We start from the raw sequence: 22,916 nt of genomic DNA, 5'->3' as shown, positions 1-22,916 counted from the left end.
AGGAGTTTCGATTGTGGCTTCTAGTTTGCAGTCATCTGCGAACTTAGTTAGCCAAAGACCTTCTGTGTTAGCCTGTACTTCAGAGAAGTAGATACCAAACAGGAGAGGACCCAGGACTGAACCCTGTGGTACTCCACTTGTCACTGGTCTGAAGTCAGATTTGGAGTCTGCTACTTTCACAGTGTGGGTTCTGTCAGTGAGCCAGTTGGCAACCCATCTTGTGACGTAGGGATTTATACCTAGTTTAGTGAGTTTATCTATCCAGAGTGGGGGATAGTGTCAAAAGCCTTGGCAAGATCTAGCTAGGCTGTGTGAACCACCTTACCCTTGTCTGCGGCTTTGATGACTGCTTCCAAGAAGTCTGTCAGGTTTAGGAGACACGATCTATCTTTTACAAACCCGAACTGTGTGGGGTCCAGAGTTTGGAGATTACCAATGTCTTTGTTTATAAGTTTCATGATGATACGTTCCATGGCCTTGCAGACCAGGCTCATCAGGCTAATGGGGAGGTAGTTCCCGTGGTCCGTGGTGGCTCCCCCTTGTGGAGTGGGATAACCTTTGCTGTGCGCCATTCATCAGGCACAAAGCCTGAGGTGAGGCTATGATTGAACATGGTACTTAGGTGGCGTGCCAGTTCGTTCTGTAGTTCGTGTAGAACACAGTCTGGGATTTTGTCTGGTCCCATGGATGCTGTGTTCTTCGCTTTGGAGAGTGTGGTTTGTACCTGTGCAGCCGTGATTACAGGAACTTTACATTCTTCCGGTATAGAGATGGGCTCTTTAGGGGGTGAGAGGGGAGTAAAGTTAGCACTGAACCTATCTGCCAGGATGTTGGCAGTATCAGTTGGGTCTGTATATTTAGTGTCATTGTGCTGCAACTCAGAGGAGATCTGAGTGTTGCCATTGAGATTCTTGACATAGCTATAGAATGATTTGTGGTTGTCTTTAGCATCAGTGGCGATTTTGTTTTCGTAACTAGCTTTGGAGGATTTTATCAGGGATCGCAGCTTCTTACTGAGGCTGACCAGGGAGCTCCTCCACTCGTGGGGTTTTACTCTCTTTTGCAACAGTTTCTTCCTTCTGTTGTACAGTTTGTTTATGGCAGGGGACCACGAGATTGGCTTCCTTTTTTTGGAGGATAGTGTCTTGGTTCTGTTTGGGATAGCACGATCCATGCACTCATGTAAGTGCTTATAAAGTGCAATTGTGTAGGATTCAGTAGTCGTAACTGTATTGTCCATCTGCATGGGTGTCCTGAAGTTCACCACTTTTGTCTTAAGAAGCATGAAGTTGGCTTTGGAGAAATTTTTTACCATGGTTTCCTTAATGGGGGGGGGGGGCAGGATGTGAATGTCTAGGGTAATTAGCTTATGGTCAGATCGGACCAGTGAGGTGTTGACTTCAGGTGTGGAACACCGGTCACTCATGTTGGTAATGACTAGATCTAGGATATTGTTGCCCCTGGTGGGGATGTGGATAAGTTGATCCAAGGCATTGGAGTTTATGAATTCCAGAAAGCGTTGAGCGAAGGAGTTGGTACACGAGTAGTTTTCCCAGTTAATGGTGGGGTAGTTGAAATTCCCCGTTATTAGGGTGTTTGGTTGAACCCTAATATTTTCCAGTACATCAAGAAAAGAGGAGTGGGAATCCTGGGGCATGGTGGGTGATCTGTAGCAAGCTATAATTTGGATTGCAGTTTTGCCCAGAGTTGGTTGCACTTGGATAACCTCAGCTGCATTATGCTGAGCAAGAAGAGTATCTGAATTACAGGCCCTTATGGCAGTGAAGCCTTTCATCATCTTTTTTGCAGACAGGGTGTCCCTCAGGACCAATCTCTCCTTCATGCCCAAGGTGGTATCCAGTGTGGCTCCTAATCAGTCCATTCATTTGCCAGCCTTCTTTTCTAATCTACAGAACAAAGGTGAATGGATACTGCACTCCTTAGATATGCACAGACAACTTAGATTTTACTTGGACAGGACTAAGCCTCAAAGGAAATCTGAGCTACTTCTGGTGGCATTTGCTGCAGGGGCAGAGGGGAACGCTATTTCAAAACAAACCATTTCTAAATGGATAGGTCATTGCATTCATTTCTGCTATAAGCACCATGGAAAACCTATCCCAAAGGGGATTAGACCCCATTCAACCAAGGCTGCATCTGCCTCTACAGCCTTTCTCAAAGGTGTCCCTACCAGAGACATCCTAGAAGCTGCTACCTGGATTTCTGTTCATACTTTCACCAAGCATTACCATTGGCCAATTTTCTCTAAATCCAGAGCTGGCTTTGCCACTGCAATCTTGCAGGGCCTTATAGCTACTTTAGATTCGCAGGCCACTACAGGCTCCCATGTGGAGTCGGCCATGCCGCTGGAAACTCAAGGTATTGGAGCCTCGGATATCATCCCTTCAGATGAGTCCGGAGCCGCTGAGCAGGCACCGGCTTCTGAGGGTGTATTCAGACCTAAACATTTTTACATCAAACCAACTTCAGCTTCAAAGGCAAAGACTAAAGCACCTTCCAAAGCAAAGAAACAAACTCAAGAGCCGCGTGGTCAGGCCGCTATGCCCAAAAAACAGATGCTCAAAATGGCCGAAGACTTGATTACCTTGATCAGGGGTTCCCATCCCCCTCCTGATAAGTGGCCTAGACAAGAGACTGACTGAATCTTCAGATCAGGTTTCAATTTCTTCCGATTCCTCTTCTGATCAGGAATATTCTCTTCCCCCCTATGAGGATTCTGATGCTGAAGAATCTATACCTTCAGCTTCTCCTCCAGAGGACTATTCTTTTGGAGAAACCTTACATACCATGAGGGAGCATTTCCACTGGGTGAGCCAAGATTTTTAAGACTCTAAAAAGAGGCTCAGGGATTTTCTTTTACTACCTCAACACAAGCCACTAGCCATCCCACCTGTGTTTGACATTGAAGATGATGTGTTTTCGGAGTCTTGTCTTACCCCTGACTCCTTACCTCCAGCTCCTGTTAAGCCTGACAGATATTACAGGATTCCTGACTCTCATAAATTCTTTTTTAAAAACCCTGCTGCAGACCCAGAAACTATTTCTCAGGGTCCCAAAGGAGTAAAGGCTTCCACTGCAAAAAACCCTACCCCCTCTGACAGAGATTCTAGGGCACTGGATAGATGGGGAAAAAAGGTTTACACATCTGCTACCTTGGCTATATGGGCCTTAAACTGTCAGTTTCATATGCTCAAATATCAGCAACATGTCATGGCATTGCTTAAACAGAAAATGTTAAACTCTGAATGTGCAGAAAACAAGGAAATGCAGGATTTATTGCATGCAGCTGAACAATTTGGAAAGCATACTTTGCAATGTGGTTTTGATTCTTTAGAGGCCTCCTGCAGGGCCGCAGTCACAGGTTCTGTAATTAAGAGGCATGCTTGGTTAAAGGAACAAAATCTGCCTGATCATGTTAAAGCTAAATTATTAGATGCACCTTTACAGCATGATACTTTGTTTGTTGTTAAGGCAGAAGAGGTGTTAAAGAAAATGGAGGACAAAGCTAAATCTATGCAAACGGTCAAAGGTTTTTTACAATTAGAGCCACCTAGGTTTAGTAGACACAGGCCAACAAAGAATTGATCCTTTCCTGTGTCAGACAGACCTCAAAGGGGCAGATCCAAACGCCCTAGAGGCAGATCCCAGGCGCAAGGTTCGTACTGCCCAAAGCAATGGGGGGCTTCTACCTCCAAAGTTGGAGAAGACAAATCACAACCATACAGGAAACAGTCCCCATCATAGCACAACCACTGCTCTCCTCTCCTTTGTTGACTCAGTCAACCACAACCGCAATAATAAATTAATATCCTCTGCGCTCTTTCTCGACCTATCGAAAGCCTTCGACATGGTCAATCACCAACAGTTGCTCCACACACTGGAAACCTTTCACCTTAGCAAATCAACTATAAGTTGGTTTAACGCCTACCTCTCTTGTAGAAAACAGGCGGTTCAGTGGCAAAACAGGCTATCAGACCTACTCCCCACTAATATCGGTGTTCCCCAAGGATCTATTCTCGGTCCCCTTCTTTTTTCCATATTTATAAGTGGTCTACACTCTATCATTCCCAAAGCCACCTGTATTCAATATGCAGATGACTCCACCCTGATCTGCTCTGACGTCTCTCTCGCCACACTCCAAGTCACAACCCAAAACTGCTTTTCCTTAGTTGAAAAATGGTTCTCGGAACTAAAACTTTTACTTAACCCAACCAAAACCAAATTACTTCTATTTTTCCCCACTCCAATTACCTCCCAAGGAAAAGAACCTCCTAATACCAACAACCCAACCTTTCATGTGTCCTCCAACAATGGGACCATAATCGAACCTGTCTCCCACACCAAACTACTAGGGGTGACCATAGACCACAAGCTTAAATTTGATACGCATGTCAGCCTGACCATTAAGTCGGTAAACAAGAAACTCGGGTCCATGTATAGAATAAAGAACTTCTTAACCCTGCACACCAAACTAACTATCGCCCGGACCCACCTCCTCTCCACACTCCTTTATGCCTCCCCAATATTCTCCTTCCTTAACAAGAGAGAGCTCAATAAACTATCTACAACCTATAACCATATAGCCAGATTCATAACAGGAATGCCCTATCGCACCCATCACTGCCAAAATCTAAGGACACTGGAATGGTTAGAACTGCCCAACATTCTCAAACTCAACCAACTCACTGAGGCATTTAAAACAATCAACCATCCAGACAAAACCCCCTCACTGAACAAAATACTTACCCCTACTCCAACCTTACGTCCCTCAGGTCATCCAAAAGTCTGCAAGTACAGACCACTAAATCTAACAACTCGGGAGGTGAAGCACTCTATGCCAATTCCATTGGTAAATCCTGGAATGCCCTCCCAAACAACCTAAGACACATGACCTCTCTTCACCAATTCAAAAAACACCTCAAAGATCTCCTAAAGTCCCAATGGCTATGCCCTTGCTCTAATCCAGACTAATAGCAAACATCCCAGGCCCACTGAAGCCTCTACCCAACCCAAAACCTTAAGGGTCCACAATGTAGCCATGTTAGACCATCTACATAAGTCTGTACCTCTTTTAAACAATATGTATAACCTACTTGCTTGCTTTATTTGCCTATGAATGTAATAATAATTACTTGATCTGCTGATGTTTCTGTTTATCTACCTCTGTTCTTTGGAGCTTTTCTCCCCGGGCCTCTACTGAAAATGGACATGTATCCAGCTAGACTAGCCCGGTCAACAAATGTAAAATAAAATAAATAAAATAAAATAAAATAAATAAATAAAATTAGCACTTTTTTCTCAAAATTGGCACATTATAACCCAGGACAAGTGGGTCCTAAATATCGTGTCACAAGGCTACAAGTACCATTTCCGTACCCTGCCAAAGGCAAACGGCTGGCCAGATCTGCCAAAAAGTCAATGGGCAGAGGCACAAACACAAGTCTCATCCCTCATGGACATGGGGGCCATTCAACAAGTACCAGAGCAAGAGCAGGGACAAGGATTTTACTCAAGACTGTTGTTGGTATCCAGAAAGGACAAGGCCTGGAGGCCAATACTGGATCTATCTATTCTGAATACATTCCTGGATATACCAAATTTCAAGATGTTGACTTTGCAGCAGCTTCTGCCCATGCTGGGCAAGAACGCTTGGCTTGTGACTTTAGACCCAAAAGAGGCATACTTGCATGTCCCAGTCAGACAAATATGCAGAAGATACCTCAGATTCAAGGCTGGCTCAATGCATTTCCAATTCTCTGCACTGCCCTTTGGCTTATCTACTGTGCCCAGGGTCTTTACAAAGTGCCTGGCACCAGTAATTGCATTCTGCAGACAGAGGAATACAAATATATCCTTACTTGGATGACTGTCTAATTCAAACAGAGGACAAGGACATCCACAGCATCTGGCATTTGTGAAAAGACTTCTAACATGCCTACAGTACACAGTCAACGAAAATAAATCAAAACTAGTACCCTCTCATGAGATAATATTCCTGGGTGCAAGCTTAAATACAACTGCCCAGATGGCTTATCTCACGCCAGACAAACAAAGGCAACTGACTACCTATTTCAAAATGTTTGCAACAAAGGCCCAGTTATCTGCAAGAAAAATTCTGCAGGCTTTGGGATTTATGGCATCCTGCATCCTACTAATTCCATATGGAAGACTGCATATGAGGAAACTTCAATGGTACTAAAAAGTGTTTGGGCTCAACATTGCCACAGCCTGGAAATTATGATTACTCTCATTACCTGCCTGCAACAGGAGTTTTGATGGTGGGCAAAGGCTTGTCACCAAAACAAGGGACAGCCATTCACATTACCCCCAGCCAGGCAGACACTAACAACGGATGCATCAGATTATGCCTGGGGGGGCCCACATGACAGGAAGATGCATTCAGGGCACATGGACCTCAAACCAAATGCATCTACATATCAATCAAAAAGAGATGCTAGCAGTTCAAAATGCCCTTACAACCTTCAAGGACCTACTTCATCCGGGACAACTACTGATAAAGACAGACAACACCACGGTCATGTGTATAAACAAGCAGGGGGGCACACATTCTTACCCCCTTTGCAGACTAGCCATGACTTTGTGGGGCACAGCATTGACTTACCAAGTACATCTGCAGGCACAATTCCTGCCAGGAAGGAAAAATACTTTGGCAGACGAACTAAGCAGAAACTTCATGGATCCCCACAAGTGGCACCTGGATCCACAAGTCTTCAGCATGATAACATAGAAATGGGGATGCCCGGACATAGATCTGTTTGCCTCCCCTCACAACTACCAACTAAAAAGATTCTGCACAAGGATTTATCACAGACAAGCATGGAAAGTGGATGTCCTATCTTTCAGCTGGAAAAACCTATCAGTATATGCATTTCTTCCTCTGCCTCTCCTCCCCAAGGTACTCCTAAAGGTCAGACAGGAGAAGCCAAAGATGATACTGATTGCCCCAGACTGGCCCCGCCAGTACTGTTACCCAATACTAGGGAGCTTGTCTCAATTCCCTGCTTGGACCTTACCTCAAATACCTCATCTACTGTCCCAGCAGAACAGTCAGATCCTGCACAGCCAACTCAGAACTTTAAACCTGGCAGCATTGCGAATAATGTAGTCATTCAAAACACACCTCTCAGTAAAGCTGTGATGGATGTCATTTTGGAAGCCAGAAGTTCTAGTACTAGAAAATCTTATGCTGGAAAATGGAAGAGATTTTGTGCTTGGAACCAGGCACAAGGAACTGATACAGCTGTGCCAAATATGCCTCAGATTTTGCAATACTTAACTGAGATGCTGGACAAAGGTCTATCTTTTTCATCTATTAAAATTCATGTCTCTGACTTTTCGGCTCATTACAATGTAGAGCCACCAATTTTTTCTCATCCCTTATTAAAGCAGTACCTCAGAGGAGCCAATAATTTAAGACCTCCAAGGAAATCACCAATGCCTGCATGGGACCTCAACTATGTCTTGGAAAAACTCACCCTGCCTCCTTTCGAGCCAGCTGCTACTGCTGATGTAAAGTTTTTATCTTGGAAAACAGCTCTGCTCCTAGCAATAACTTCTGCAAGACGAGTTTCAGAGCTGCAGGCACTCATGGCTGTGGAACCTTTTATCATCTTTTATCCAGACAGGGTCTGTGTGAGGACAAACCCAACATTTATGCCTAAGGTGGTGTCCAGTGTGGCTCTCAACCAAACTATTCACCTGCCAACCTTTTTTTCCAAATCCACAGAACAAGGGGGAGAGAATTCTGCATTCTTTGGATGTCCACAAACAGCTTAGATTCTACTTGGACAGAACTAATGTTTTCAGAAAGACGGAGCAATTACTAGTGGCATATGCTGCAGGATCACAAGGAAAGGCTATCTCAAAGCAGACTATTTCAAAGTGGATAGGCCACTGCATTCGTTTCTGCTATGTACACCATGGAAAGCCAGTACCTAAGGGCATTAGGCCACACTCAACCAGAGCTGCAGCCACTTCAGCAGCCTTTCTCAGGGGAGTACCTACCAAGGACATTTTAGAGGCTGCTACTTGGAGTTCATTGCACACCTTTACAAAGCACTACCATCTGCAATTCTACTCTAAATCCAGGGCAGGCTTTGCCACTGCAATTCTGCAGGGCCTCATAGCCACTCCAAATGCTGTTTAGCTCCAGCCTCCCGACCTTAGCTTTGGGACTGTACCCAAATGTAATGACTGCAACAGTGAAACACTAAGAACATAGTACAGTTGTCTACACTTACCGTAAATGTAGATGTTAGAGTGTATTCACTGTTGCAGTCCAGGTTACCCACCCACCACCCCCCTTCTCTTCTGATGGAACCTATCTTTCCTTCTCTGATTTATACAACCTATGTGGTGTATTTGCTTGTAGATGAAGGTAAATTTTATATTGGTGTATGTAATTATACATATATAAATGTTGGCTACCCTTTAGGGGGGCACCTGACATCTGGGGCAAGAAAAACTAAAGAAAATGGCGTTGGCTGCTTCTTTTATACCCCTGACGACCTGATGTCAGGGAAGGGGCGACAGCAGCTGACGCAGGACCCAAGACTGCCAGCAGGATTACCCAAATGTATTGACTGCAACAGTGAATACACTCGGAACATCTACATTTATTGTAAGCGTACACAACTGTACTTTGTGTACACTTACCATAAATGTAGGATGTTCGAGTGTATTCAGTCCTGGTTGCCCTCCCTCCAGCCCCCTGACTTCTTTTGGCTGTACCTCTATTCACCTTTCATATGCTTAAAAGCTTTGGGTGTATTTGCTTTTTTGTTGGAGGTATAACTTTGTGTATATATATATATATATATATATATATATATATATATATATATATATATATATATATATATTAAATTGCTTCCCATTAGTGGGGCACCTGACATCTGAGGCAAGAAAAACTGATGTAATGGTGTTGGCTGCATGCTTTATACCTCTGATTACTTGATGTCACTGAAGATGAGACAGCAACTGCCGCAGGACCCAAGACTTTCATAATAAGGCTGACTGAGGGCTACTGCAAGCAGATAACCCAAATATGATGACTGCAACAATGAATACACTCGAACATCTACATTTATGGTAAGTGGTACACAACTGTACTTTTCCCCTGCCCCCCGGAGCAACCACCGGATTTCCAGGCCTTTTCCCAAGGCCTATTCAATGTCTTTTTGGCTCTACGACAAACCTCAGCTCCTTCTATCCCTTCTCCTTAATTTCCTCCCTCTGGAAGAGGACTTTTGAGGAGGTTTCCTCAGATGATGAGCAGTCATCAGGAGATGAATCTTTGGCTTATTCTGCCCAAATTTCCTTCCCTTTGGGTTATGCCTCACCTGAAGAGGAAGCTAATAACACTGATTCATCTGGGGAGGATTTCTGTTTTGGGGAAACTTTACTTAAGATGAGAGAGTTCTTTAAGTGGGACTGCTGCCGGGTATCTGACATCCAAAAGTGCTTTGACCTCCTACAGATGGATTCCCTCTCCATCTGCCATACCTCTTGTTCTGCCAGCCTTCTTAGATGCCTTTGCAGCTGCTTCAAAGTGCCCTGATTCCCATCCTCCATCAAGTGCTCAGATTTTATAAGGTGACTTGAGGAATCCAAATTCCTATTCAAAAGTCCCTCTGCAGACCCTGCTACCATTTCAGTATCTGCAGACAAGACATCCAGAATGCTACCTTCTACCTCCTTGCTTCCCTCAGATAAGGAGAGGAAAGTCATGGAGCAAATGGGGAAAAAGGTCTTTACCTCTGCTACCCTGGCCTTCAGGGCATTTAATTATCAAACTCGTATGGCCAAATATTCCTTGGCCCTTCTGTCAGATGCAGGAAAGCTACTTTCTGAGCTCCTTGATTCTCCCACTAAGACTAAGCTGTCCTCCATTTTTAATTCCTTGGCCCAAGTTACAAGGCACTCCATGAAGTGCAGTTATGATGTCATGGAGGCCTCGGCTAGAGCAGCTGCATCTGGGTCTGTCGTGAGGAGGTATTCATGGCTCAATCTCCAATCCTTGCCTGATAATATTAAAGCAAAGATTAAGGATGCTCCTCTGGACAACAAGTCTTTGTTTGGTAGTTTGGCTGCAGAACATTTTAAATCTATATATGAGAAGAGCAAAGAGCTGCAAGATCTAAAACATATCTTTGTTTCCCCTCTCCCTAGGTTTCTGAGGAATTATCCCACCAAAACCACCTTTGTCAGAAAGCCTGCCTGACCCCAGTCGTCCAAAGGTAAGAGACATCCTAGGAAACAATTTCCATCTTTTTTCTGAGGACGTGCTCAAAGTTCTGCAGGAGGTCAGAAACCCCACAACTAGGAAATAATACATTTCCAAATAAAAGTGGTTTTCCATCTGGTGTCTCAAAAAGGATTTACAACCACTGTTAGCAGATGTCCCAGTGGTCTAGTCCTGTCTGTGTGAGATAATGAAGAGTGGGCTGTCTTACTCCTCAGTTAAAGCCCATCTTCCTGTTATTTCTGCATGTCTGCCTATATCTCCTCCTTTAGCTTCCAGGTTGGATGTTAAACTCTTCTTAAAAGGCATCCTTCACATCAGACCACGAAGGAAACCAGTTCATGTTCCATGGGATCCCAATTTTGTCTTGAAAAATCTTACACTGGCCCCCTTTGAGCCAGCAAGTTCCTCTTCTCTGCAATATTGCACCTGGAAAACTGCCCTTCTCGTGACCATTACTTCTGCAGAAGGGTGTGTGTTACAAGCTCTGATGTCTTCCTCCCCCTTCACAATTTTCCATAGGGATTGGGTCTCCTTATGCACTAATCCCTGATGTTCGTGTTTCACTGTTGCAGTCATTACACTTGGGTAATCCTGCTGGCAGGCTACCTGCAGTCGGCCTGAATTCCAAAGTCCTGGTCCAGCGTCGGTTGCTGTCGCCTATTCCCTGACGTCAATGCGCCAGGGGTATAAAAGATGCAGCTGACGCCATTTTCTTCAGTCTTTCTTGCCGCGCGGTGCCCGAAGCAAAAGAAGTTCGCAAGTGCCAGTGTTGGCCGACTCCTGAGATTTTCGAAATTGAATTTCAGATCAGAAGTCTTCAATAAAGCTAAGTAACTTTTTTTTTTTTTGCTCCAGACCGATGTCAGAAAAAGTTAACAATTGTATTTCTTGTGGGAAGCAAATACCTCATAAGGATTTTCATTCTTGCTGTATTCCTTGCCTAGGCCCTGACCACAACGTTGTTAGCTGTCGATTTTGTGCTAGATTTAACCAACGCACTATTAAGCGTCTGTACGATTTTGCTTTCCATTACTTTGGCCGAAGGTTTAATTATATAATGCCGTCGGAACAGCCGACGACCGGAGTTTATAAAGTCTGAAGAAGCGTCCAGAGTAGATGTGAAAGCACTAGCAACCCATGGAATAAAGTTCTTTTGCTGTTCAAGTATAAAAAATTTTTATTGATTTTTGCTTTTTTGGTTGATGGTTGGCTTCGATAGTCGTGGAGTACCTGCACCTTGTTATTGGAGTTTATAAAAAGCACAAGAAAAGGAAAAGGACAGGCATCCGAGGTCCAAAACCGACAACGAGGCCTCCGCTAGGCCATTCGCCGGTTCTCAGTGAGGCGCTTTCGCAGCCCCTGATGCCCGCTACCTCAGAGCCACAGGCAGCTTCCGACTCCCACGTGGAGACAGCTAGGCCTCTGGATACTCAAGGTATTGGACACTCTGAAACTATTTCCTCAGATGGGTCCGGAGCCGCTGAGCAGGCATCTGCTTCTGAGGGTGTTTTCAGACCTACACAGCTATATGTCAAGCCAACCTCAGCTTCCAAGGCAAAGACTAAAACAGCTTTAAAGACAAAGAAACAAGTACAGCATTCTCCTGGACAGACTTCCATGCTTAAGAAATACATGCTTAAAATGTTCGAAGACTTAATTACTTTCATCAGGGGTTCCCATCCCCCTCCTGATAAGAGGCCTAGGCAAGACACATAATATGATTCTTCTGATCAGGTTTCCGTTTCCTCTGACTCCTCTTCAGAACAGGGGTACTCTTTTCCTCCCTATGAGGATTCTGATGCTGAAGAATCTATTCCTTCAGCTTCTCCTCCTGAGGATTATTCCTTTGGGGAAACCCTGCGTACCATGAGGGAACATTTCCACTGGGAGAGTCAAGATTACTCAGAATCTAAGAAAAGGCTCAGAGACTTTCTCTTACTACCTCAACACAGACTTCTTGCTATTCCACCTGTCCTAGACATTGTAGATGATGTATTTTCAGAGTCCGGCCTGACCCTTTACCTCCTGCACCTGTTAAGCCAGACAGATACTACAGGGTTTCAGACTCTCATAAATTTCTATATAAAAATCCTGCTGCTGACCCAGAAACTATATCTCAGGGTCCCAAAGGGGTGGGTCAAGGCCTCTACTGCAAAAAACCCTGTCCCCTTGGATAGGGATTCTAGCGCTCTGGACAGTTGGGGGGAAAAAAGTTTACACTTCTGCTACCTTGGCTGTAAGGGCTTTAAATTGTCAGTTTCATACGCTTAAATATCAGCAATACTTAATGTCACTGCTAAAACAGAAAATGTTGACAAATTCTGAATGTTCTGAAAACAAGGAAATGCAGGATTTATTGCATGCAGCTGAACAAGTGGGAAAGCAAACTTTGCAGTATGGTTTTGATTCACTGGAGGCCTCTTGCAGGGCCGCTGTTACAGGTTCCGTCATTAGAAGGCATGCTTGGTTAAAGGAACAGAATCTGCCTGATCACGTTAAAGCAAAATTATTGGATGCTCCATTACAGCATGATACTTTGTTTGGTGTTAAGGCAGAAGAGATGTTGAAGAAAATGGAGGATAAAGCGAAATCTATGCAGACAGTAAAGGATTTCTTACAGGTACAACCACCCAGATTTAGCAGGAACTGGCCTTCTAAGAATTGGTCCTTTCCAGTTTCAGACAGGCCACAAAGAGGCAGATACAGACGCCCTAGAGGCAGACAACACCCCCAGGGCTCATACAGGCCTAGACAATGGGGTGCGTTTACCTCCAAAAGCGGAGACAACAAATCACAGCCATATAGGAAACAGTCCCAATGACTTTCCTCTGCCAATGCCAAGCACTTATTTTTTGGCAGCACCCTTAGGAGGAAAGCTAGCACTTTTTTCACAAAATTGGCACATGATCACCCAGGACAAATGGGTCTTAAATATAGTCTCTCAGGGTTACATGTTCCACGTTCACACCCCTCCAAAGGCAAAAGGTATGCCAGACCTGCCACACAATCAATGGGCAGAGGCACAAAAGCAAGTTTCATCTCTCATGGGCATGAGGGCTATTCAGCCAGTACCACAACAAGAGCAGGGACAAGGATTTTACAAAAGACTTTTTTTAGTACCCAGAAAGGACAAAGCCTGGAGACCAATTCTGGACCTGTCTATTCTAAACACTTTTCTGGATGTTCAAAAATTGAAAATTTTGCTCTGCAGCAGCTTCTGCCCATGCTGGGCAAGAAGGCTTGGCTTGTAACTTTGGACCTCAAAGAGGCATACCTGCATGTCTCAATCAGACAGTCTTGCAGAAGATACCTCAGAATCATAGCTGGCTCTATGCACTACCACTTCTCTGCTCTGCCCTTTGGCTTCTCTACTGCACCCAGGGTCTTCGCAAAATGCCTGGCACCAGTAATTGCGTTTTGCAGACAGAGGAATTCAAATATATCCCTACTTGGACGACTGCATTATTCAAGCAGAGAACAAAGACATTCTACTAAAGCATCTGGCGTTTGTAAAAAGATTACTGATTTGCCTAGGGTACACAGTAAACAAAAATAAATCAAAACTAGTACCCTCTCAAGAGATAATATTCTTGGGTGCAAGCTTAAATACAACTGCCCAGATGGCTTATCTCACATCAGACAAACAAAGGCAACTGACTTCTTACTTCGAAAGCATGGCAACAAAGACCCTGTTATCTGCAAGAAAGATTCTGCAGGTTTTGGGCTTCATGGCATCCTGCATCCTGCTAATTCCATATGCAAGGCTGCATTTGAGGAAGCTACAATGGTATTTAAAAAGTGTTTGGACTCAACATTGCCACAGCCCGGAAACATTAATTACCCTCATTCCCTGCCTGCAACAGGAGTTTCGATGGTGGGCACAGGCCTGTCACCTCAACAAGGAACAGCCATTCACTTTGCCCACAGCCAGGCAGACACTAACAACAGATGCATCACATTATGCTTGGGGGGCCCACATGGCAGGAAAATGTATTCAGGGCACATGGTCCGCAAGCCAAAGGCATCTTCCTATCAATAAGAAAGAGATGCTAGCTGTACAGAATGCCCTGACAGCCTTCAAGGATCTACTTCATCCAGGACAACTGCTGATAAAGACGGACAATACTACAGTCATGTGGTACATAAGCAAGCAGGGAAGCACACATTCTTGCCCCCCTCTGCAGACAAGCCATGATTTTGTGGAACACAGCATTAACTTATCAAGTACACCTGCAAGCACAATTCCTGCCTGGAAAGAAAAATGCTCTGGCAGATGAACTAAGAAGAAACCTCATGGATCCTCACGAGTGGAAACTAGATCCACAAATCTTCAGCATAACAAGGAAATGAGGATGCCCAGACTATCTGTTTGCCTCCCCTCTCATCTGTCGACTACAGAGATTCTGCACAAGGACTTATCACAAACAAGCATGGAAAGTGGATGCCCTGTCATTCAGCTGGAAAACCCTTACAGCATATGCCTTTCCACCACTGCCTCTCCTCCCCAAGCTGCTCCTAAAGGTCAGACAAGAGAAGCCAAAAATGATACTGATTGCCCCGGATTGGCCACGCCAGCACTGGTACCAAATTCTAAAGAGCTTGTCTCAAGGACCAGCTTGGATATTACCTCAAATTCCTCATTTACTGACCCAACAAAACAATCGGATCCTGTACAGCCAACTCAGAACTCGAAATCTGTCTGCATGGTGGATAATTTAACCATTTAGAACACACCTCTCTCTAAAGCGGGTATGGATGTTATTTTGGAGGCCAGGAGGCCCAGTACCAGAAAATCTTGTGCACAAAAATGGAAGAGATTCTGTGCTTGGAACCAGGCGCAAGGAAGTCACACGCTTGTACCAAATATTACTCAGGTTTTTACAATACCTAACTGAGATGCTGGACAAAGGCCTATCCTTCTCATCAATTAAGATCCATGCCTCTGCCATTTCAGCTCATTACAATACAGACCCACCTATTTTTTCACATCCACTGCTAAGGCAGTACCTCAGAGGGGCCAAAAACATAAGACCCCCCAAGGAGAATGCCAGTAACTGCATAGGACCTCAATTTTGTCTTGGAAAAGCTCACACTGCCTCCTTTTGAGCCAGCCAATACAGCTGAGATAAAATTCTTATCATGGAAAACAGCTCTGCTCCTAGCAATAACTTCAGCAAGAAGAGTCTCCGAGTTACAGGCATTAATGGCTGTGGAACCTTTTATTATTTTCCATCCGGACAGGGTTTCTCTAAGGACAAACCCAACATTTATGCCTAACGTAGTGTCCAGTGTGGCTCTTAACCAAACCAGTCATTTGCCAACATTTTACCCAAACCCACAGAATACAGGGAAGAAACTTCTGCATTCTTTGGACATACACAGACAGTTACCCTTCCACTTGGATAAAACTAAAGCTTTCAGAAAGACTGAGCAATTTTTAGTGGCATATGCTGCAGGATCACAAGGAAAGGCTATTTCAAAGCAGACTATTTCAAAATGGATAGGCCACTGCATTCGTTTCTGTTATTCACAGCATGGCAAATCAGTGCCTAAGGGCATTAGGCCACATTCACCCAGAGTAGCAGCCACTTCAGCAGCCTTCCTCAGAGGAGTGCCAACCAAGGATATTTTGGAGGCTGCAACTTGGACTTCAGTGCACACTTTTACAAAGCACTACCACTTACCTCTTTACTCTAAAGCCAGAGCAGGTTTTGCCACTGCAGTTCTGCAGGGCCTCATAGCCACTCCTAATTCTATTTAGGCCCTGCCTCTCAACCTCAGCTTTGGGATTCAACCCAAGTGTAATGACTGCAACAGTGAAACACGATGAACATAGTACAGATGTGTACCTACCATAAATGTAGATGTTGGAGTGTATTCACTTTTGAAGTCCAGGTTACCCTCCCTCCATCCCCCTTTTCATTGCTGGGACTTATCTATACTTCTCTATTCTATACAACCTATGTGGTGTATTTGCTTGTAGATGAAGGTAATGATTATGTTACTGCATGCTTTTTTATAAGCAGAATTTTTAGCCTACCCTTTTGAGGGCACCTGACATCTGGGGCAAGAAAAACTGAAGAAAATGGCATCGGCTGCATCTTTTATACCCCTGGTGCAGTGACGTCAGGGAAGAGGCGACAGCAACCGATGCCCGACCAGAACTTTGGAATTCAGGCCGACTGCGGGTAGCCTGCCAGCAGGATAACCCAAGTGTAATGACTGCAACAGTGAATACACTGGAACATCTACATTTATGGTAGGTACACAACTGTACTTTTTATGCCTAAGGTAGTTAATGATTTATCTCTCAATCAGTCTGTCAACTTTCCAACCTTTTTCCCTTCTACTCAATCCTCCAGTGAGAGGATTCTGCACACTTTACATGTCCATAGGCAACTGGGATACTATCTGGACAAAACCAAATCAATCCATAAGTTTGAACGCCTGATGTTACGTTGTCCCTATCTCGCCTGCCTTCTTGTTGGTTGGGTACAGAGCCGATCCCCAGCTCTGAATCGGCTGTATTCTAAATCTCAAGAGCTTCCACTGGCTCGAGGCTAGACCCTATCCTGTCATGCCTAGCGCTAGTTACCCAGACCTTGTTTGTCGCTTGATGCTTCGTGATTGCTGGATACTGGCTCAGGCTAAGTTTTTGAATTTTCTTGTTATATTCTGTATTTCAATCTTAATATTTTTCAGGAAACTTTCTGTAGATTAGTAGTATTTGTTTAGAGGTCCCTGCCTCTGTTTTCTGGTGATTATTGTTGTTTAGGCTATCGTTTTTCCTTCAGGCCTATCCCCTCTTTCAAATCCATTTTTTCTTAGAGGACACCCCCCCCCCCCCAGTCTTAGTCCGTTTTCAGTTAGAGAGCTTCCCCTTATTCCCTCCTTCTCACTTTCTGATAAGGAGTTAGCTGTTTAAGTATGAGGGTCTCCTTGGTTGGGGGAGTTGTCGTTTAACTTAGAGGCTCTCCCCCTTCCATTACCTTCCGTTTTTTGTTTAAAAAAAAAAAAAGTTAGGTATAGTGCTGTGGTTGTTGTAGATTTCCTGTTCTTGATATCTATAACTTCAGTGTATTGTAACTGTAGTGTATTGTACTTATTGCTGTTTGTGATAATGTCCAAAGAAGCACCTAAAGGATTCAAACCTTCTGGATTCAAGAAGTGTGACTCGTGCTCCCAAAAAATGTCCCTGACTGACTGACATACGAGTTGTGTTTATTGTCTGGGAGCTGTGAACCTGCAGGACTCCTATTCTATTTGTCATGCTTTCAGCGCCAGAGTCCTGCAGGAGTGCAAAAACAAGATTATTCTGAGAGGTTTACTGAAAGGGCCCTTTGACCCTCCGGTGGAAGGGAATCAGGCTAGTAAACTAGGAAGATACCTCAAACCAACATCTCTGTCTGTTCCGACCTTGGAGCTGTTGTGACACAGAGAGAAATCTTCCAGTTCGTCTGATCCGAAATCTCTCGGGTCCGACAAGACCTTGTCTTCTGCTGTTCCATCATTGTCCTTGGAACTGTCTAGGAGTCACAAAAGGACTATATCACCTTCTTTGCAACTAGTGCGGTCCGCTCCACAGTCACCGCTTCTACAGTCTGTGGTGGGCAGTTACCGATCATCCACCCACTCCTCTCGATCGTCCAGGAGCCTTTCAGATGATGATGTGGAGAGGGTGGTGAAGAGGCTTCTCAAAACACCGGCTCTCACCAAAATCTTACCGAGCCCAGCCCTTATAGATGTGGAGCCTACTACTCTATACCTCCCCCCCCCAGATCATCCATTTTTCCTTCAACTCATCTGAGCTCGGAGCCGGAGTGCATGGAAGTCATTGTGGTGGAACCGTCGGTTCCGAAAACCTCCAGTCTCTCGGTTCCATCATCCGTTCCGATCTCCTCGATACCTCTTTCTATCGACGGATCTGGGAGCCGACACCCCCTTGTCGGATCCGAGGGGGGAGGAGCGGCATCAAACCCTTGTCCAACCCTACTCTCCCTCTTTGGAGCTTTGGAGCAGGTGAGCTCGGCTCCCACCTTGGCTTCTGAGCCATCACCCTTGGTTCGGGAGAGGTCTCTCGACTCTTCGGAGCTGGGGAACCCTCTTGGGCTGGGAACGTGGTGCCTTTGATGTGATGAGTGTGCTGTCCTCTCAGACAGCTCCTCCCTCTGCTTCAGCTGCTGTGTCCCCTATGGAGCCAGTGTCTTCCCTCTCACAAACCCTCCTTTCTAAGCGTAGGGAACCAGTGCCACAGGACACCCCACTGGGCGACCCACCCTTCAAAAACCTCCACACAGCATCCCCCTGAGGAGGTTCCCTCGGAAGAGGACATGTAAGAGGAAGCATGTGGACTCCCCTGAGTCTCTGACGTCGAACACGGACTTGGAGGACTCAGACGGGTCCCCACGGTCCCTCTCTGAGGATGTCTCATTCTCGGACATCCTGGAAATCCTCAAGCAGAGGGGTGGCTGCAAGTCCCTTTCCCCTTCTGAGGATGAGTCCGTGTACCTGGACGCATTCGGTTCCCGACTCTCCACCTCTTGGGTGTCTCTGCCCTTTGACCCGCTGCTAGGGGTAGTAAGTCAAAAGGCGTGGAGCTCTCCAAAATTGATGGAACCAGTTCCACAGAGGCCCGATAAGTTAATAACAGCACCAGATGACAAAACATTCCTAACCAAGGGTGTGCCACTTGCAACTATGGTGGTGGCGGCGGCCACTAAGACGGTATTAGCAGAGACTTCTACATCTGTCCATCCACCGAACAGAGAGTCCCATATGATGGACAGATACGGGAAGCATGTCTTTTCTTCCGCGGCCTTTGCTCTCAGGTCACTGAATTTATCCATACCATTTCATCCGACTTCAGTGGGATCTCCTGAAAGAGCTAGGAGATACCCTCAGGATCCTACAGCTGCGGGAGCTGCAGATAAAACTGCCTCTCAGCTTGTGACCTCATCTTTGGTAGTTAACTCCTCCATGCGGTTTATCTCCTATGCAGCCGATGAAGCGAGCAGGGCTGCAGGTACAGGAGTCGCCTTATGGAGACATTCCTGGATGCACCTTTGTCAATTTGCGGAGCCTTTCAAGTCTTCCTTTACCAATGCCCCTTTAATGGCTCGTCATTGTTCGGGCGTAAGGTAAAAGAGAATCTAACCAAGTGTGAGCAGGATAGCAAGACTCTCTCTGCTGGGGGAGTACATTTTTTTCACGCCTTCTAGACCTTACCCTAAAGGTCAAAAAGGTGGAAAAATGTGGTTCTGGAAATCCCAGGGAGCTTCACCTGATGCACATGGTAATTCCTCCCCCCTGGGGCAGAGGAGGGAATAATAATGGGAGACGCTGCCCTTGAGGCAGAGGGGATCCGCAGAGTCAGGGCGACAGAGATACGCTCCCTGGTAGGCCCTTCCAGAGCTCTGGAGGCAGTCGGGGAAAGATTTGCCAGGCTTCTGGGTACAGTGACAAATATCACAGAAGACACATGGGTACAGTCAATAATATCCAGGGGGATACAGTATTCCTTTCTCCATGACAACTCTTCCCCAAAAACAAAAACAAAAATCCATCCCAGATGTGCTGCCAAATCTAAGGGATCAAGCAACTCTAGAAGTTCAAAAATTGCTAAGAAAGAGTCATCCAAGAAGTCCCCGCAGACCAAATCTAATCTGGATCTTACTCGAGGTTCTTTTTAGCACCAAAGAAAACAGGGGACTAGAGGTGCATTTTGAACATCAGCAGACTCAGTAGGTCGGTCAAAAAGACAAAGTTCTGGATGGTGACAATGCAGTCCATACTTCCCTTTCTGGGAAAGGGCAATTGGATGTGCTCCATCAATCTCCAGGATGCATACCACCATATCAAGATTGACAGGCAATCCAGGAGATTTCTACGCTTCCGGCTGGGAGCCAGTCACTACCAGTTCAGAGCTCTGCCCTTTGGCCTCACCACAGCACCCAGGGTGTTCACCAAATGCTTGGCAATAGTCAAGGCTCATCTGAGGTGTCCAGGATTCCGGGTGTTTCTATATATGGATGACTGGCTCCTTGCCACCACCACCAAGCATCAGCTAAGCGAGACAAGGGACACCACAATACACCTCTGCTCTTAGCTAGGCATCACTATAACCTACAAAAAGTCTGCCTTGTTGCCCTGTCAGTGTATTACATTTATAGGAGCAGATCTAGACACCAAAGACATGATAGCAATATTGCCTTAGGAGAGGGTGTCGATCATTCGACACCAAGTTGCAACTCTAATCGTGAAGAAAAAGACTCAAGATTTTTTCTGAAATTCCAGATCTCAGTGATGGCACCAATATCACTAGCTCCCTTGGCACGTTTCCACATGAGGTTATTGCAGTGGCTCCTGTTTGCTCAATCGTCCATGCAAGATCTACCCATGTCTAACAAAATTCTCATTATGAAGACCTGCAAGAAGGACCTAAAGTGGTGGCTTTAGTCCATCCAGCTGACGACAGGCAGGTCGTTCTCCCCCAACCAGTGGCCACAGTGACCACAGACACTTCCCAGATGGGGTGCTGGGGGAGGCATTATCTGGGACAGACTTTTCACAGAACTTTCCAACACCATGAGTACCATTTGCACATAAATGTCCTAGAGATGACAGCGGTGCTCCTGGCATTGCAAGTACTTCACAGCTGTCTTCCCACGGGGACGGTTGCAATTCAGACGGACAACATGTCAGTGGTATGGTACATCAACAAGCAAGGCGGAACCAGATACTACCCCTTATGTCGAGAGGCCCTAAGGGTATGGCAATGGGCAATGTCTTCCCAACGCTTTCTGATTGTGACGCACATAATTTGATAGCGGACAAGCTAAGCAGGGCTATACTTATGCCTCACGAGTGGTCCCTGAAACAGGACATTGCGAACCAAAGTTTTCACAAGTGGGGTCAACATTGCTGTGATCTTTTTGCCACATCCATCAATGCCAAATGCAGCAGCTATTTTGCCCTAGTCCCTCCACTGGGGCAATCACCCAGGGATGCACTTGTTCACGATTGGCCCCTGGGACTTCTGTATACCTTTCCCCCATTCCCTCTGATTCCCAAGGTTCTTCAGAAAGCAAAGTCAGTGGGTTGCAAGCTAATCCTCCTTGCTTCTTACTGGCCTTGTCAAATCTGGTTCCCATTTCTATGGCCCTATCTTCTGGAGATGCCTTGGATCCTGGACCCAGCTCCAGATCTGCTGATGCATCAGCCTGGCAAACTCCAGCCTTCTTACAGACCTTCAAGCTGACAGCTTGGTTCCTCCACTTCCAGGCTTAGCCAGGCTTCCTGACATCTCCCCGGCAGTAAAACATTTTCTCATTTCCTCTCAGAAATCCTCTACGAGGAAACTGTATACTAGCAAGTGGAAACGGTTCTCTTGTTGGGCTGTCAAAAATAATATTGATCCTTTTACTGCACCCATTTCAAAGATCCTAGAATTCCTCGCTGAAACTTTTAACCAAGGAGCAGCAGCAGCAACTATCAGAGTTCAATTAGCTGCTATTTCCAACTTTCGTGTGGGAGAAATGGGTTCCAATGTTATGTCCCACAGGCTATGTGAAGCTTTTCTGAGGTTTACTATCCTTTTGAGACCCCTGATAAGAGAACCACTTCATCCTTGAGATCTAAATTTAGTCCTAGCTGCCTTGATTCTTCCTCCATTCATACCGGCTAGTTCTTGTGCTCTGAAATATTTGACTTGGAAAACGACTTCCTTGATCGCCATTACCTACACTACGAGGGTTTCAGAATTACAAGCCCTTTCCATTCGTCCCCCTTATTTAATTTTTTACAAAGATAGGGTTTCTGTCAGGACCAACCCCGCCTTTCTACCAAATGTTTGCTCAGAGTTCAATCTGAATCAATCAGTAGAACTCACACTGTTCTTTCAAAACCATGGCAACAAGGCAGAGTATAAACGCCACCAGCTGGATGTTCATAGACAATTACATTTTTATTTGCACAGGACTCAGGAATTCAGACAGTCTGTCCAATTGTTTGTATCCTTTGCAGAAAACAAAAAGGGAACTTCAGTCTCGAAAGTGACTTTTTCAAAATGGATTTCGGATACCATTACTTACGTCTATAACTCACAGAAAAAACTACAAGAAAAATTTGAGGACACTCAACCAAGGCCTTGTCTACCTCGACTGCTTTTCAGGCTAGACTACCCTTAGACGCAATTTGTGCAGCGGCTGTGTAGGTTAACCCGCATACCTTCATCACTCATCACTCATTACAAAGTAGATGTGGCCTCCCAGAACAGGGCATCCTTTGGTTCCATGGTCCTGAAGACTATATTCCATTGAGCCACCCAAGAAGAAGGTGCTGGGGACGCGGTCCCAACCAACAAGTAGAAAGGCAAGATAGGGGCAACATAACATAAAGAAGTTATGTACTCACCATAACGTTCCATGTTTGTTGTCCTGGATCTCGCTTTCCTTCTTGCATCCCACTCTCCTTCCCCTCCTAGTGGATCAAGAAGAGTTATTCATCTTTGGCCATATAGGCCTTGATTCCCTTCCTGCCTTATGAGTTGGATAGAATAAGAGTTTTTAGCAAGCGATTTTTTCGGGGTTTTTTTTTTTTTTTTTGGTTTTTTTTTGTATATTATTTATAA

General features: G+C 45.3%; 1 protein-coding gene across 1 annotated transcript in view; it reads left to right on the top strand.

Moving 5' to 3' along the window:
* UBXN7 (UBX domain protein 7) overlaps positions 1-22,916 on the top strand; it is a 1,098,848-nt gene that overhangs the window by 200,257 nt on the left and 875,675 nt on the right. The gene's annotated exons all lie outside the window — the stretch shown is intronic.

Source organism: Protopterus annectens, chromosome 4.part1 (assembly GCF_019279795.1).
Source record: "Protopterus annectens isolate FY-2018-M chromosome 4.part1, PAN1.0, whole genome shotgun sequence".
NCBI classification, from domain to species: Eukaryota; Metazoa; Chordata; order Ceratodontiformes; family Protopteridae; genus Protopterus; species Protopterus annectens.
This window is presented reverse-complemented; position numbering and strand designations above follow the sequence as displayed.